We start from the raw sequence: 14,580 nt of genomic DNA, 5'->3' as shown, positions 1-14,580 counted from the left end.
CTGCATCCTAGTCTTATCCCTTTTCTCAATAGACCAAATTACAAGAGCTTGGTGGTCATCACTAAACTTGACTCCTCTATGAGCTTGTAGTACCTCTTCCTCAGTCTTAAATTGGACATCCTTTTTTTTTCTTACCGAATAAAAAACCATAGCATTTACTATATCTCATTCTGGAAAAACAAGGACTCCTAACTGTCTAATTATCTGCCTTCCAACCTCAGGGGTAAATTGAGAAAAATCATTCAAAAATTTAGATTTTACCTCTTCCTTAATAGCAAAATTTGATTTATCAGGTTGTTCTACCTTTAGCTTTTCACATGTCTTTTCAAAATTGCTTATGTTTAACCTCCACAAAAATTGTGCAAAGGCTCTAGACTTCACAAAATTTTCATCATTAATAAACCTCTACAGAGGTTTGAGCAACTATAGGATCCATTTCCTTACCTTGGTAATCAGCAATAGTGAGATCCAAGGAAGGTGCAGGGGGTTCTTGTGGTTCCCCAATCTCTAGATCTTTGGAGGTAACACTTACATCCCCTTCTCCACCAATTTGTCTAAGCTGCTCCATCATATATCTAAATTGGGGGTTGGCTTGGGGAGTATTGTTCTATTTGAGAAGAAGAAGACCCCTGCTCTAATTTTTTCCTTTTTGGAGCACTGGTTGCAAATGGACTTTCTGGTCTTGGCCTCTGATGAAGGGGAGCCTGTTGCACACTTTGAATCACCACATAACCTGCCCTTTTTCGTAAGGTATACTGGCCAGGAGCCACCACATTTATGTTGCTTATCCTTCTTTGAACCTATGTTGCCTTGTTTGGATATGCTTCAACATATCTGGCTTTCTTCTCATTCATGGTTTGGATTATTATAGCAAAATTATTCATTAATGCTTGCATTTTGGCTCCCCAATATTTCTTATCTTTCAATGTGTCATAAATGGAGTCAAAAGCATTAATGAATTCTAAAGTCTTACTGAATACTATCCATTTTTATTTCCTCAATTCCTACTGTTGTAAAGAAAAAACATTCCTAATAACATCCTCATGATAGTATACCTGGTGTACCATATGAGCAGCCTTTGTCCTCTCTCTTAAGAGATCATAGAAACCTTCAGGATCAATGAATGTGGCATGAGACTCTGCCATGTTGTATTTATCCAGGAACAAGCTGAGATGTTTCCATCCTTTCTTCACAAAAACAAAATCATGCACTACAGTAACAATTGGAAAGAATGTACCCTTCTTTGGCAGATCTCTTTCATCAATAGTGTCTATCTTCCATAACAATTCTGCTATCCCTATTTTGAAAGGCACATGGAAAGGTAGAACATGAGGCTTTCCCAAGAAGCCATATACTCCTATTACTATTGAAACATTGTAAGGGATTATATCCCCCCAGTTATGACTGGCCAATAGCCCTTTTGCATGGTCCTTGGGTCTAACCAATTCTAGTAGTGCTTGTGGAATCCTAGGGCTGTCTCCTCTCAAGATAAACCTAAGATTTTATGAAAAGTGACTATCAAATCTCACATAACTAGCATCTGTAGCTTCTAAAGCCATATCTACACTCCACAACTACACTGGATTCCTCTCTCCATCCCTGGTTGTTTCCAGCTCCATACCCTTGGAGAAAAAGGTGAATCCCTTGTACAAGCATACATGCATAACCAATGAATACCAACATAATGGTTTGTCCACTTTTCCCCTTGTTATCCCCACCAAACCATTGTGAATCTCCTTTGCAAGGAAAGTAGCAAAATCTAGAATAGTGCTCATCCCAAATTGAAGAGTTTGAGCCATTATGAGGAGAATAGAGCCTAGGATTTGATCAGATTCATCCATCCCAAAAATTTTGCAAAGAGAAAAATATAACACTTGAGCCCTAAGGTTGAAATGCCTTCTCAACAATGGCTCTAGGGTACTGGTTGTAATCATAGGCAAGGTGCTGATTTTAGTAGCATGCTCCTACAATGGCCATGTTCTTAGGTAAATCCTTTGTGCATCATACCTTGCTTGAAGGTCATCCATATCAATAGTTTCATGCAGAACATGGTTAGGATTGAGGATGAAAACATCACTAATTAATTCAGGGAAAACCCTAAAGAGATTCACTCCAGCATGGTTCTTTACCTACCCTATAATCAGATCATATTTCTTGGCCATATCCATCAACAGATCACTATCAAAGAAAACTATGGGGACTATTAATTTACCAATGTCCAATTCCCATATGTTGCTCATAGGAGTGTCTAGTTTTCGTTCTGAAAACCATTTCTTAAACAACTCCAAACCCCCCATGGAAAACTAGGCATCTCTTACCTAGTTAGCCTTGTCATAGAAACTATGGCTACTCTAGGGTGTTTAGGAATCAATCCCTTCCTTTAGTTATTTCATGCATAGATAAGGGAAATTTTTCAAGAAAGTCATCATGCATAGAGCGCTTCAGATAATCAGTCTGTCCAGTAAACTCTTTACATGGAGGCATTTTGAGATTTTTAAAAATCTATCTCACCAAATTCTTACTACTTAGGAAATTTGAAAGTACTTACCCGTGAAATTCTGCTTTGCTTTGTGAAATTTTGTGCTGCAATTCGTCGGATTTCTCTATGAAATTCTATACCCTAGCTTTGGAATTTTTCTGTCTTCTGATAGCCTTTTGCAGTTCAGTGGTTCAATAAATGGCGAGATCACGAATTATATTCAAGCATTGAAATCACACGAATGAGCTCTGAACCAAATTAACTTCCATTAGCCATTTTTTTCTCAAGTTGCATTAGAATTTTAAATCTCATCCGTTGATTTCACCGGATCAGACGGCTTTAATTCAAAAAATTAATAAGCTTTATGTCCTTAGGAGCGGGGCCACGTGTTGCATTACCGCTTACCCGCGTTCCTTATTCTTGCATCTTAAAATAGCGAGTAAGCGCCAATCGTTGATCAAGACAAGATCAATGACTACACAAATTTATAGTTGACTAAGGCCCAGTCAGCCGTTCTAACCAATAGGAAGTCTCCATGTGAGTCTGTGCCTTCTGACAACCTCCATGCAAGCGAGTCCCATATTACCTTCTAAGAGAATGAGTACTTTACGTCATTCTTTCCATGTGTCAAGCTGGCGCATTCCCGCTTTCCTTATTGAATGAGCATCTCCATATTGTGCCAGTCATTGATCTTCAAAAGATCAATAGTGACACTACTTATATCAGTTATCAAAATTTCATTACCTACGAAATTTTGTTTTAAAATTCATTACTATTTATCAATTTCATTTATTTGCCAATGTTCACAGAAATGGAAAAAGTATATTGCATTGATAAAATTCAGTTCTCCCTGGTTCCCTAAGCATCCAACTCTTGCAAAAAAGTCAAAGAAAAGTACAAGTTAGATCCATATGGATCTAAGAAATGTCTAGTTCTTCAAAAAGATACATGTACACTTGTACCATTTACCCATGATCCAAATTTGAACAAGAACAGTGAACTCAATTAATCATGGAGCAGCAATATTAGTCCAAAAATTAAAAACCATGTATACAACTAATTTTATTGCTGACGTGTTTGTGCCATGTGCAGAAAGTGTAAACAGTGACAAACTAAAGTGTTGATAAAATTGTTTATAGGCATCACGAGCCCGTGCTCGAACCCTATAAGTCAACTTAATCAAAAATTTTAAATCCAGATGCAATTGAGCAAGTAAAGTCAGAGAAACAATAAAGCCATAGTTTCATTTTTAGTATTAGAAAGAGAAAAATAAAATATAGTAATCACTATGTGCTACAGGACAAGTTATATAACAGCCTCACGAACGAAAAAGAAAGAGCTGATTTTGTTATTGGGGTTTCTATAATAGCACTGTAACTAACAAAATGGAAGACTGTATGCTTTCAGAGCATTTTTCTCATAAGCTTTGATCATTTAATGCTAAAAGACATGCTAAATTATTTTTCAGAATTCAGTGGCATGGATGGATGAAAGGGTAATATGACAGCTTCAGGAAAGATTTGTTTTAAGCCCAAGAAAATCAGAGCAAGGGAAAAATCCAGTTACAAAGAATAATATATGCAACGCTTGTCATGTGTTAGCATCATTAAATCTATAGTAGAAAAGAGAATTCCAAGTTGAAGAAGTCTTTAGATCAAATACTTTGGCTTAAACTAAAGTTGCAGCACATTAGTAATGAAAATGACAAGCTTAAAGTGAAGTAGAGAGAAGATGCAAAACTTTGGAGAGGGTTGGACTTGAAGCTGTCTTCCATGTAGATGATATATGATCAGTTTACAAAGACTTTACATGTTTTGGCCATGAAAGTAGAAGAAGCTGAAGATAGCAAGGAAGTTTTGGAGGAAAAGTTGACTGAAAGATTGAAATCATTTGAGGAATTGAGTGTTCATTTAAATGCCTTGAACACTATAGAAGAGATTACTAAAAAGTTAGAACTTGAGTTGCAAGAACTATTTGTTGAGAAATGAACACAAAATCATAGATGCATGCAGTTTTCAGTTTTAAAATCAAAGATATAGGAGAATGAAATATTTGCATTTTTCTTTGGCACATGGAACTCAAACAATGTCACAAGACTCATCAAGATATTTGTGAACATTGGAAAATCTGAATTTTCTAAGAAAAGAAAGCCCAAATCTGTGGAAGAAAGTCTGAAATCGCATAAAGGTTGAGCTACAAAAGAATCCTTCAAACTATCTTTCATTCATGATGGCTGAAACAACAGAGAGGCAATAACGTCCAAGAGAAAATCTACATAAACCTTCAATCTCCAACTATCTTCTTTATGGCGCGAACTGCAAAGGAAGAGCAGCCTTCAACAAAAAATGCAGTCCAAACCCTCATTTCCTTCTTCATGGCGGCTGCAATTTCATTCCCGACCAAAAGGCAACTCCATACGTTGTTTTAATGTGGAAAAAATTGAAATATATGTAGCAGACCTATGCATCGTGGTGATTGTGGATCCAAAATGAAAAAATCTCACCAACTGGAAGATTTTTGAAGGCAAAAAACAAATTCTCAACAATTAAAATGCTTCCAAAATCATTTTATTTGCTGGAAAATGATAAACAGTGGAACCCATCTAGTTTCCAGCAAGAAAGATGGTATATCAAATGTAAAAAAAACAAATGTTGTTCCTATCACGCATTTACATCTATAGCAGTTATCAAATTCCCTATACAAAAGAGAACCATATCTTCAGACAGCGGCTCGAAAAGTATTCATGAAAAAGCCAACAAACTTTACAAAGCAAGGTTTCAATTGACGATCTTGGCTCATGTTTTCAATAAAGCAATTATCAGATACAAAAAAGTATTCATGGGGACCAATGAGAATGAGTTCATATGCAAAATGGCAAAGGTTTCATACCTTCAAGTGATACCAACAACTATTATAGAGTGAGCTCCAGCGAATGCATATGGAGGAAGAAAGAAAAACCATCAAATGTAAATGTCGACTCTACAAGTCTTCTCAAACCCTCATTTCTCTCCTTTTGTATTCGAAAGCTTCAAGATATCAAATGATGAGAGTTAGGGTAAAAACTTAAGTTTCAATGCCCTATATGATTTTCTATATAATTTGGGATCCCTGGCTTTTGATGGGATTTTATCCCTTTCAGATTTTATTCATATTAGAGGGGAGTGAAATTGTTTTTATTGATAATACCTTAGAAGCCTTTTAAGCTTATAATGTTACTTCTTTTTTTTGCATAACTATAACATTGAAACAATATTAAAATGATTAATTTTAATCATTTAATATTATTTTCTTAATGCAAAAATAACAAAAACATTTTATTTATTTGTTTGTTTTCCTTTTGCATACACGTCAATGTGAAATATAAATATTTAAATGACATCATTATAAGTCATTGAATATTTTTTATTATTAATGCAAAAGGAATCAAATGAGTCATCTTTTTCCCATTATGGCCTTTAAGTTTTTGTAAACATTATGAATTCTTCTAGGAAAGAATATAGGCTTAGAGGTCGAATTTGACTTTACCTTGGTAGTTAGAGGAGATTTATTGGCTGTTAGAGTGTTTTTAGGGCAGTTATTAGTGAGTCATTGAGTTCTTTATGAGATAATGGAGTTTTCCCAGGGATAGGACTTCATTAGGTGAGTGATTAAGTCCTCTTTCTTGTGCTATTATTCTGCATATGACCCAAGGGGTTGGGGTTTGTACTTAATGAGTTTTGTAACTCATTTGTAGAGAGTTCTGAGTTATGCAAAGACAATATTGAGTGATATTTTATCCTGAGTATTGTTATGTGTTTTTCTGTAACTATTTTTGAAGAAAAGTTGAATATATGACAAGCATTTTATAGGTTCATTTTGGAAAATATTTTCAAGCCTCAATCTTTTTTTGTGGTACTGTGTAGTTTTTTTGATTTGATAGGTTAGTCTGTGAATCCAAGGGTTCCTTGCTAAATCTGTCTCAGTTTTTACCCTGTCACTGGAGTGTATTTTGTCTACAGGTCACCTTTTGTGATTGTTTAATTTTCATTTTATTAAATTTTTTATTAAAAAAAATTCTATTTTTCTTAATGAGTGAGAATCAAAACCTTAATGTGAAACACTGTTGTAGGCCAATATAAAGTCTGAGTGCTTATTAGTGTTTTTCTCTATATATTGATGGTGAAATGGTTATTATTTGTTGAAACCTTTCTTTAAACATCTTTGGTGCATCACCTTTTAGGAAGTAGTTTATTTTTCATTTTTGCAATCTTCCTTCCCCCTTTTCTCAGCAAGAAAATAGTGTTAGAAGAATCAATCAGGTGATTTCCCATAAAGGAGCTGGCCTAGAATCTGGAGGTTCAGCCATTAGGTTACCCATAGCCTTTGGTTGTCCCAATGTTGGCCTAAATTTTCAAATTTCTCTTGTAATTTGATAGGGTGCAAATTTAGGTGACAACAGTTTTTGGCATGTCTGGTGGGACAAAAGGATTTTTTGTACTTCTTTTGTGTTTTTCTGATATTGTTGTTGGTGTGTTCAACAATATATTCTTCTGCAAAAGGCAAAAATAAGCACACTTGGCGACTCCCTTATTCTGGTATGAGCATTTTCAATGCAGTAATTTATGAGTAAAGTCCAAACAAGAAGCAGTGTTGCACTTCTTCAATACAGTGAGCTATCACCACCCAGGAGAGGCAGGAGAACAGCTGACAAAGTGCAAGAAAGCTTAGTCAAGACAAGAAGAGAAAAATCTATTCCCCCTCCTGCAAGTCCAGTATTAGTACAACCATTTCCATTAGTATTTGTCAAAAGAAGAAGGACTAAGAGAGAAAAAATGGCAAGAGCTTTTGCTGCTTTTGACCAGGGGAGTCCTTTAAATCTAGCACAACATGATCCCATACTAGTGGCTGCTTTGAAAAGTTTACCATACTTTTCAGGAGAAGAACAAACCACTCCTACAGAGCATATTCAAGATGTAGCTAGTTTATGTGCATTACATCATGTGACTGAAGACAATATTATAGTTAGGCTCTTGGCAGCCTCATTTAAAGGAAAAGCTCTAGAATGGTACAGAAGGTTAGCTACAACATCCATTACAAATTGGGACCAGCTGGGAACAGACTTGTGTGACTTTTTCAAGGATACCTCGGATCATTTGTCTCTGATGGAGTAGTTGTCAACTATCAAATAGGCTCTTCATGAGTAGGTATCTAATTTCAACTTCAGATTCCAAAAGACTTGGGAAAGAATTCTTGCGACAGTAAGGCCATCTGCTAAGCATGCATTCTTATACTTCCTAAGGGCATTTAACAACAACATTGTTGTAATGATTCAATCATTAGGAGGAAATACTCTCCCAAATGCATATCAAATAGCTATAAGAGCATAAAACAATTTGATACAAGCTGGTCAAATAGCCCCAAGGCCTGCAATGCCTATTTTTCCAATTGCACCAAGGCTACCTCCAGCAAAGCCATTGCAAGTGGCTCCTTTAGCGGCCATTCCAGTTGTACCAACACTGCTAACACCAGGAACATCTTAGAATGCATTACAAACAGATGTTTCAGCTCAGTCAAATGAACTTCAAGAAATCAAAGGCTTGCTACAGAACTTTGGTAATGAGATAGTTAATATTAAAAAGCAACAAAATCAAAATTATAGGCCTTATCAATAGCCTATACAACCTAGGTTTCAGAAAAACCAAGGGAATAGGCCCATGTTCTAGCAAAATCAAGGTAAAAGAGCATACAATAATAGACCTTTTCAGCCCTATAATCCAAATTTTTCCAGTACTTCAAAGGAAATGGTTCCTATTCAGAATAACCTAGTACAAGATTTTGAATGGTGCTATCCTTGTAACCAAGCACACAATCAGAATACTTGTGTGAATGGAATGATCAATCAAGCACTGATGAATCAGAGTATGCCAAGCAACCAGCAAAGAGAAACAACCTGAAACAACATTATTAAACTGGAAAAAAGAAGACTTTTGTGGAGTTAACCAGGACGGTTCCACAATAGCAGATAACACGAGAAGCAAAAAGAGAGCTTTGGATGCCAACATACCAAAAAAAGTAGCTATGGTACTAGATAAACCAGCAGTGGCCGTGGTTACAAATCAAGCCCAGCAGATTCCTTCCAACCAAAGGATTTCAGCAAGGGGTCAACCTTTACCAACTGCTAACCAATCAGCAAATGTACCCAAACCAAGTGTGCCACCTGCTGCTCCAACAACTGATAATTCAACGACTCCTTCTAAAGGTGCCAAAGTAAGTGTCCCTACCTTCAATATTTTAGATTCAATGAAGAAGGTTAATGTTTCCATGTCATTGTGGGATTCTTTAAGTATTCCAAGGCAAAAGGATTTGTTGCAATCAACTTTGCGTGATTTGACTTTGTCTAGTGAGCCTAGTCTTGATAGTGCTAAAGTCATATTGACTAATGCTAAAGAAAGTCCAGCAGTTCAAACTTTGGTACAGCCTAAACCACCTCCTTTTTATGTGTCCTTAATCATTGGAAATAGCCTAGTCCATAACTGTATGATTGATTCGGGAGCTAGCACTTCTGTTATGCCTAAACAAATTGTGGACAAGCTAGGAATTAAATATGAGCCTCTGGAAAAGGGAGTTGTTTAGCTAGATGGAACATTAGTAGGCACGATTGGTGTTATTAAGGGTTTGGATTTGACTCTACATGCCTGTCCAAATTTTTTGATTCCTCAAGATATCTACATCATTGAGCTACCCCCTTATTTTTCCTTGTGTCTTTCATGTGATTTCACTACTAAGATAGGAGGTTATTTATCTTCAAATTGGTCACACATGTTGTTTAGGACCAGGTATGGCACCAAAGTCACTATCTAGTCTGAGCCTATTGCAAAAGATCACATTGAGCCCTATAATCCTGGCCCTATCAATGCCAACTTGATAATAAATGAATTAGAGGATAATGGGGCAGAAAGTCAAACTCCGATTGAAGGTATTCCAGATATACTTCTTGATGAATGGGCTGTTCAGGACCAAATGCAAAATACTTCAGCCCTTGTTGAATAGTCAGACCTTGGAGTTTACATGATGATGGAACCAAATGCCATGATCCCAAATCTTGTCAAAGAGGCTGACCAACATGATGAAGAGTTAGTTGAACAAGTTTGGGACATGTATTTTGATGGTGCTAGAAGCAAAGTCGGGGCTGGTGGTGGTTGTATGCTGATATCTCCTAGTGGAAAGAGGTATTATTCTTCTTGTCATTTCTGTTTTAGTTGTTCCAATAACACGACTGAGTATGAGGCATTGATACATGGACTAGAATGGGCTAGAAGGATGGGTATCTGTTGTTTAAGGATCTATGGAGATAGTGAGTTAGTGGTTAATCAAGTGAGGAGTTTGAATACAACAAGGAACAATCTGTTGAAATCTTACAGAAACAGAGTATGGGATTTGTTAGAAGATTTTGATGCCATAAATCTTATTTCAATTCCAAGAAATCAAAACAAACACGTTGACATGTTGGCTGCCATAGGGGCAGAATTTAGCGTTCACAAGGAAGTCAGCAACAAAGGCTGGAACAAACATATTAAGGTGGTTGTTAGACCGGCTATACCTAATAATAGCATACATTGGCAGGTTTTTGACAGTGACCAGCAAATCATAAATTTTATCAGAGAAGAGGCAGAATTCTCTCTGATGAATCAAGATAAAATTCAGCATCTCTTTGATGATCAGATTATACAGCTAAAAAACAACAAAGTTCCAAAGGGATTGGTTACCCTTGAATCAGTATTTAATACTAATGATGAAGCTAAAAAGCCAAAATCTAGCATTCAAGTACAACAAGATCATTACGAAGAGGTGGATGTTTCAACAAGGAAGAAACTTAAGCTAGGAAAAGTGTGTACAACAGAGGAGAAAGTGTCTTTTATGCAGCTTTATAATGAGTTAAGTGATGTTTTTCCCTGGGAGTATGGAGACTTGAAAGGTTTTGATCCAAACTTAGCACAACATACCATCGAATTGGAAGCTAGTGCTAAACTAGTTAGGCAAAAGCAAAGGCCCGTGAATCCCAAATTAGATCCTTTAATGCAAAAAGAACTTAACAAACTGATTGAGAGCAACAAAATTTTTCTAATCAAACATACTTCTTGGGTTTCAAATCTAGTCCCAGGAAGGAAAAAGAATGGCGAGCTTAGGCTTTGTATAGATTTTAGAGACCTTAATAGGTCCTCATTGAAGGATCGCCACCCTCTTCCCTCAATGGAACAAATTTTGTAGTTTGTTTCAGGAGCTGAATGCTTTTCATTGCTGGATGGTTATAGTGGGTACAATCAAGTTTTGGTTAAAGATGAGGATCAGTATAAAATAGCGTTTACAACCAAGTGGGGACTATGGCCTATAAAAAGATGCCTTTTGGGTTGTCTAATGCTGGAGCAACATTCTAGAAAGCTATGGATATGGCTTTCAACAAACTAATGTACAAGATAGTGTTGGTATATCTTGATGATATAACAATATTTTCAAAAGAAGCAAAGGATCATCTTGGCCATTTGAAGCAAGTTCTTCAATGTTGCAGAGAATTTGAGATATCCTTGAACCCTAAAAGAAGTGTGTTTGTTGTTCACCAAGGTAAATTGCTAGGTTATATTGTTCAAAAGAAGGAACCACCATTGATCCTGAGCGGGTTTTTGCTATTTTGGAGCTGCCTTTGCCTCATCATAAAAAGGGATTGCAAAGTTTCTTAGGAAGGATCAATTTTGTTCGAAGGTTCATTCATAACATTGCAGATTTGCCCAAACCATTGACAACCATGCTCAAGAAACATGCAGTTTTCAGTTGGACAAAAGAGGGAAAGCAGAGTTTTGAAGAGGTCAAGAAAGTTCTAAGTGAAGCTCCAACTTTAGCAAATCTAAATTTTGATAAGGATTTTATCCTTTATGCTTATGGGAGCTATGAGTGTGTTTTTGCAATTTTGGTCCAAGAAAATGAAGATGGTTTTGAACAGCCAATAGCCTTTTTCAGTCAAGGGCTTCATGACTATGAGTAGCATTATTCCTTTGTGGAGAAGCATGCGCTGGCTGTTATCAGAAGTTTAAAAAAAATTAAACCTCTAGTGTCTAACAACAGGATTAATCTTATGGTTTCTCATCCTAGCGTGAAGGATTTCCTCTTAAACAAGGATTTAAATGAAAAGAGAGTAGGATGGATTAATAAAGTCATGGAATATGATGTGCATATCAAGATTACCAAGTTGGTCAGAGGTAAAGGTTTATGTGAGCAACTAGCTAAAGGCCCTATTTTAATTGAGATGGAAAATGTTTTAATGCTGCAAATTGGACATCATGAGGAGGCTGAGGTTTTAGAAGGTGATTGGATGACTGAAATGATAAGTTTTTTGCAGCATGGCACATATCTAGCTGATATGAATAAAGCTAAAAGAAGGTATTTTAGGTTGTAGTCAATTCCATTTGTGTTGCTTGGAGGTGTGCTATTTTGAAAGGATCATAGTGGTGTGTTACTGCAGTGTGTAGCTTCTCATCAGGTTGAGAAGATCTTGCATGAGTTTCATGACAGAGTAGCAGGAGGACATTTTGTACCTAGGATTACAGCTTGGAAAATCCTAAGGGTTGGCTACTACTGGCCAAGTTTTTTTAAGGATGTACATGCTTGGGTCAGAAAATGTATCAAATGTGCTATTTTTGTTGGGAAAGACAAGTTCCCAGCTTTACCTCTTCAGCCAATTCAAGTGGATCAGCCCTTCGTCAGGTGGGGGTTGGATTTTATAGGACCTATTAGCCCTATATCCAGTTCAAGACATAAATGGATCCTTATTGCTACTTATTATTTTACAAGGTGGACATAGGTAGTAGCATTAAAGGAGGCTAATGAAACATCGGTTCTAAATTTTTATGAAGATTTGGTAGCCAGGTTTGGAGTCCCAGAATCAATAATATCTGACAATGCATTGGCATTCTTGGGATTAAGAATCACTGATTGGGCTATCAAGCATGGTATTCATTTGAATACATCCTCAAACTATTACCTTCAAGGTAATGGTTTGGCTGAATCCACAAATAAGAATCTGATAAGGGTTATTAAGAGAACATTGGAAGATAACCAATGGAATTGGCATACTAAGCTGAAATCTGCATTGTGGGCAGATTGTATAACACCAAAAAGATCAATTGGAAATTCCCCTTTTATGTTGGTTTATGGGAAGGAAGCCAGATTACCCTTATCTGTGGAAATTCTAGCTTTGGAGATTGTGCATCAGTTGGAAATTTTAGAGGGTCAAGACCCAATGGTAGTCAGATATGCTGAGCTCATGGAGTTAGAAGAAATGCGAGACAAAGCAATGAAGGATATGGAGTATCATCAATTCCAAATGAAAAGAAGTTTTGATAAGAAGTCAACTGTCAAAGTGTTCAAAGAAGGTGATGTTGTCTTGAGATGGGGTAATCTAAAAAGCAGACCGGGGCAGCATACTAAGTTTGACAAAATGTGGAGTAGTCCTTTCATCATTACAGAGTGCAAGGAGCACAATGCTTTTCAGTTATCAAAGATGAATGGAAAAAGGCTACCGATCCTTGTGAACGGGATCCACCTCAAACCATGTTTTGAGGTATGAGTTTCAATCCTACTTTGTACATATTAGGTTTAGATTCCCTTGTTTTCAATAAATGTGTCTGCTTTTAGTTTAGTTTTGCTTTCTATCCTATTTTTGGTTTGGTAGTCTAGGTTAGTTAAGTTGTTGGTTTACGTTGTTCTGCAGTCATATCCGCCATTTCATTCATGCATGCATAAATGTGTGTGCTCAAATGTGTATATATATATATCCAACATACGCACACATACACACATACATAACGCTAACACTAAATATGTTTGGCCGTCAGCCATACATATCTGCATACCCATGCATACGTTGCTTACATACATGCACTTAAGTCCATATATCCACACATATGTCAACCAAATGGTCAACTATGACGGTTCAACTCCTAAAGTTGATACTCGAGTTTTGACCCTGCATACCGGTCAATTTAATAAGAATTTCTAGTCTTATTAAATTCACAAACATACATTCAAAACTGAACCAGCAACTTTAGAAGTCGCTTTGTGTCAGGTTTAGGTGCTAGGGATGCATAATTCAAACTCTATGTCTAATGAGTACAACAAACTGGTCAGATGTCTTCACAACATACATACAAGCATGATTGCCCAATCAAGATACCTATACGAGAGTCAACCATCATTACTTCCAACTTAGTATCATTCGCATAACTCATAATGATGAAGACAAGTCTTCATCATTACAAGATACCCAAATCACACTGAGTTGAGAACAATAATCATTGATTCCCGCATTATCAGACTCCATAGCCCAATGGACTTGTAAGACAACTAGTCTCGTGTATAGTAGGCATACATCCCATGGAAGTCGCCAAAAATGTTATCAAAATTTCATTACCTATGAAATTTTGTTTTAACATTCATTATTGTTTATCAATTGCATTTATTTGCCAATGTTCACAGAAACGAAAAGAGTACATTGCATTGATAAAATGAGGAAATTCTTTATTTGTATTAAACAATGACAATTTTCAATTTGGATTTTATACATTAAAGAATTAAAGAACATGTACTAAATGAAAAAGTGATCAAAATCTCTCACACAAGGCCATGAGAGTAACCTATTCATTATTCTTGTGCAAATAAGGAACATGTAGAAAACAGAATAAATGATACAAATGAACATGAAAGAGTATAAGAAAGGGAACCAACCATTGCCTAGGGGTATATGGCTGGTTTGAGCCCACATTCTCGAGGTTGCCTTGTTGAAATTCAGTTCTCCCTGGTTCTCTAAGCATCCAACTCTTGCAAAAAAGTCAAAGAAAGGTACAGGTTAGATCCATATGGATCTAAGCAATGTCTGGTTCTGCAAAAAGATACATGTACACTTGTACCATTTACCCATGATCCCAATTTGAACAAAAACAGTGAACTCAATTAACCATGGAGCAGCAATATCAGAGTCTAAAAATCAAAAATCATGTATACAAGTGATTTTATTGCTGACGTGTTTGTGCCATTTACAGAAAGTGTAAATAGTGACAAACTAAAGTGTTGAT

The 14,580-nt window shown here is 36.4% G+C and overlaps 1 long non-coding RNA gene across 1 annotated transcript in view; it reads right to left on the bottom strand.

Moving 5' to 3' along the window:
* Positions 1-14,325, bottom strand: part of LOC149554633 (uncharacterized) — a 56,271-nt gene extending 41,946 nt beyond the window's left edge. Inside the window, exon 1 of the long non-coding RNA XR_016365239.1 lies at positions 14,234-14,325. This is a non-coding gene — a long non-coding RNA (uncharacterized LOC149554633). The remainder of the gene's footprint in view (positions 1-14,233) is intronic.
* Positions 14,326-14,580: the final 255 nt, after the last annotated feature.

Source organism: Cupressus sempervirens, chromosome 5 (genome assembly GCF_028749045.1).
Source record: "Cupressus sempervirens isolate cs-2001-9-10 chromosome 5, ASM2874904v1, whole genome shotgun sequence".
NCBI lineage: Eukaryota > Viridiplantae > Streptophyta > Pinopsida > Cupressales > Cupressaceae > Cupressus > Cupressus sempervirens.
The sequence above is the reverse complement of the archived record's forward strand: the minus strand, read 5'-3'. Positions and strand labels throughout refer to the sequence as shown.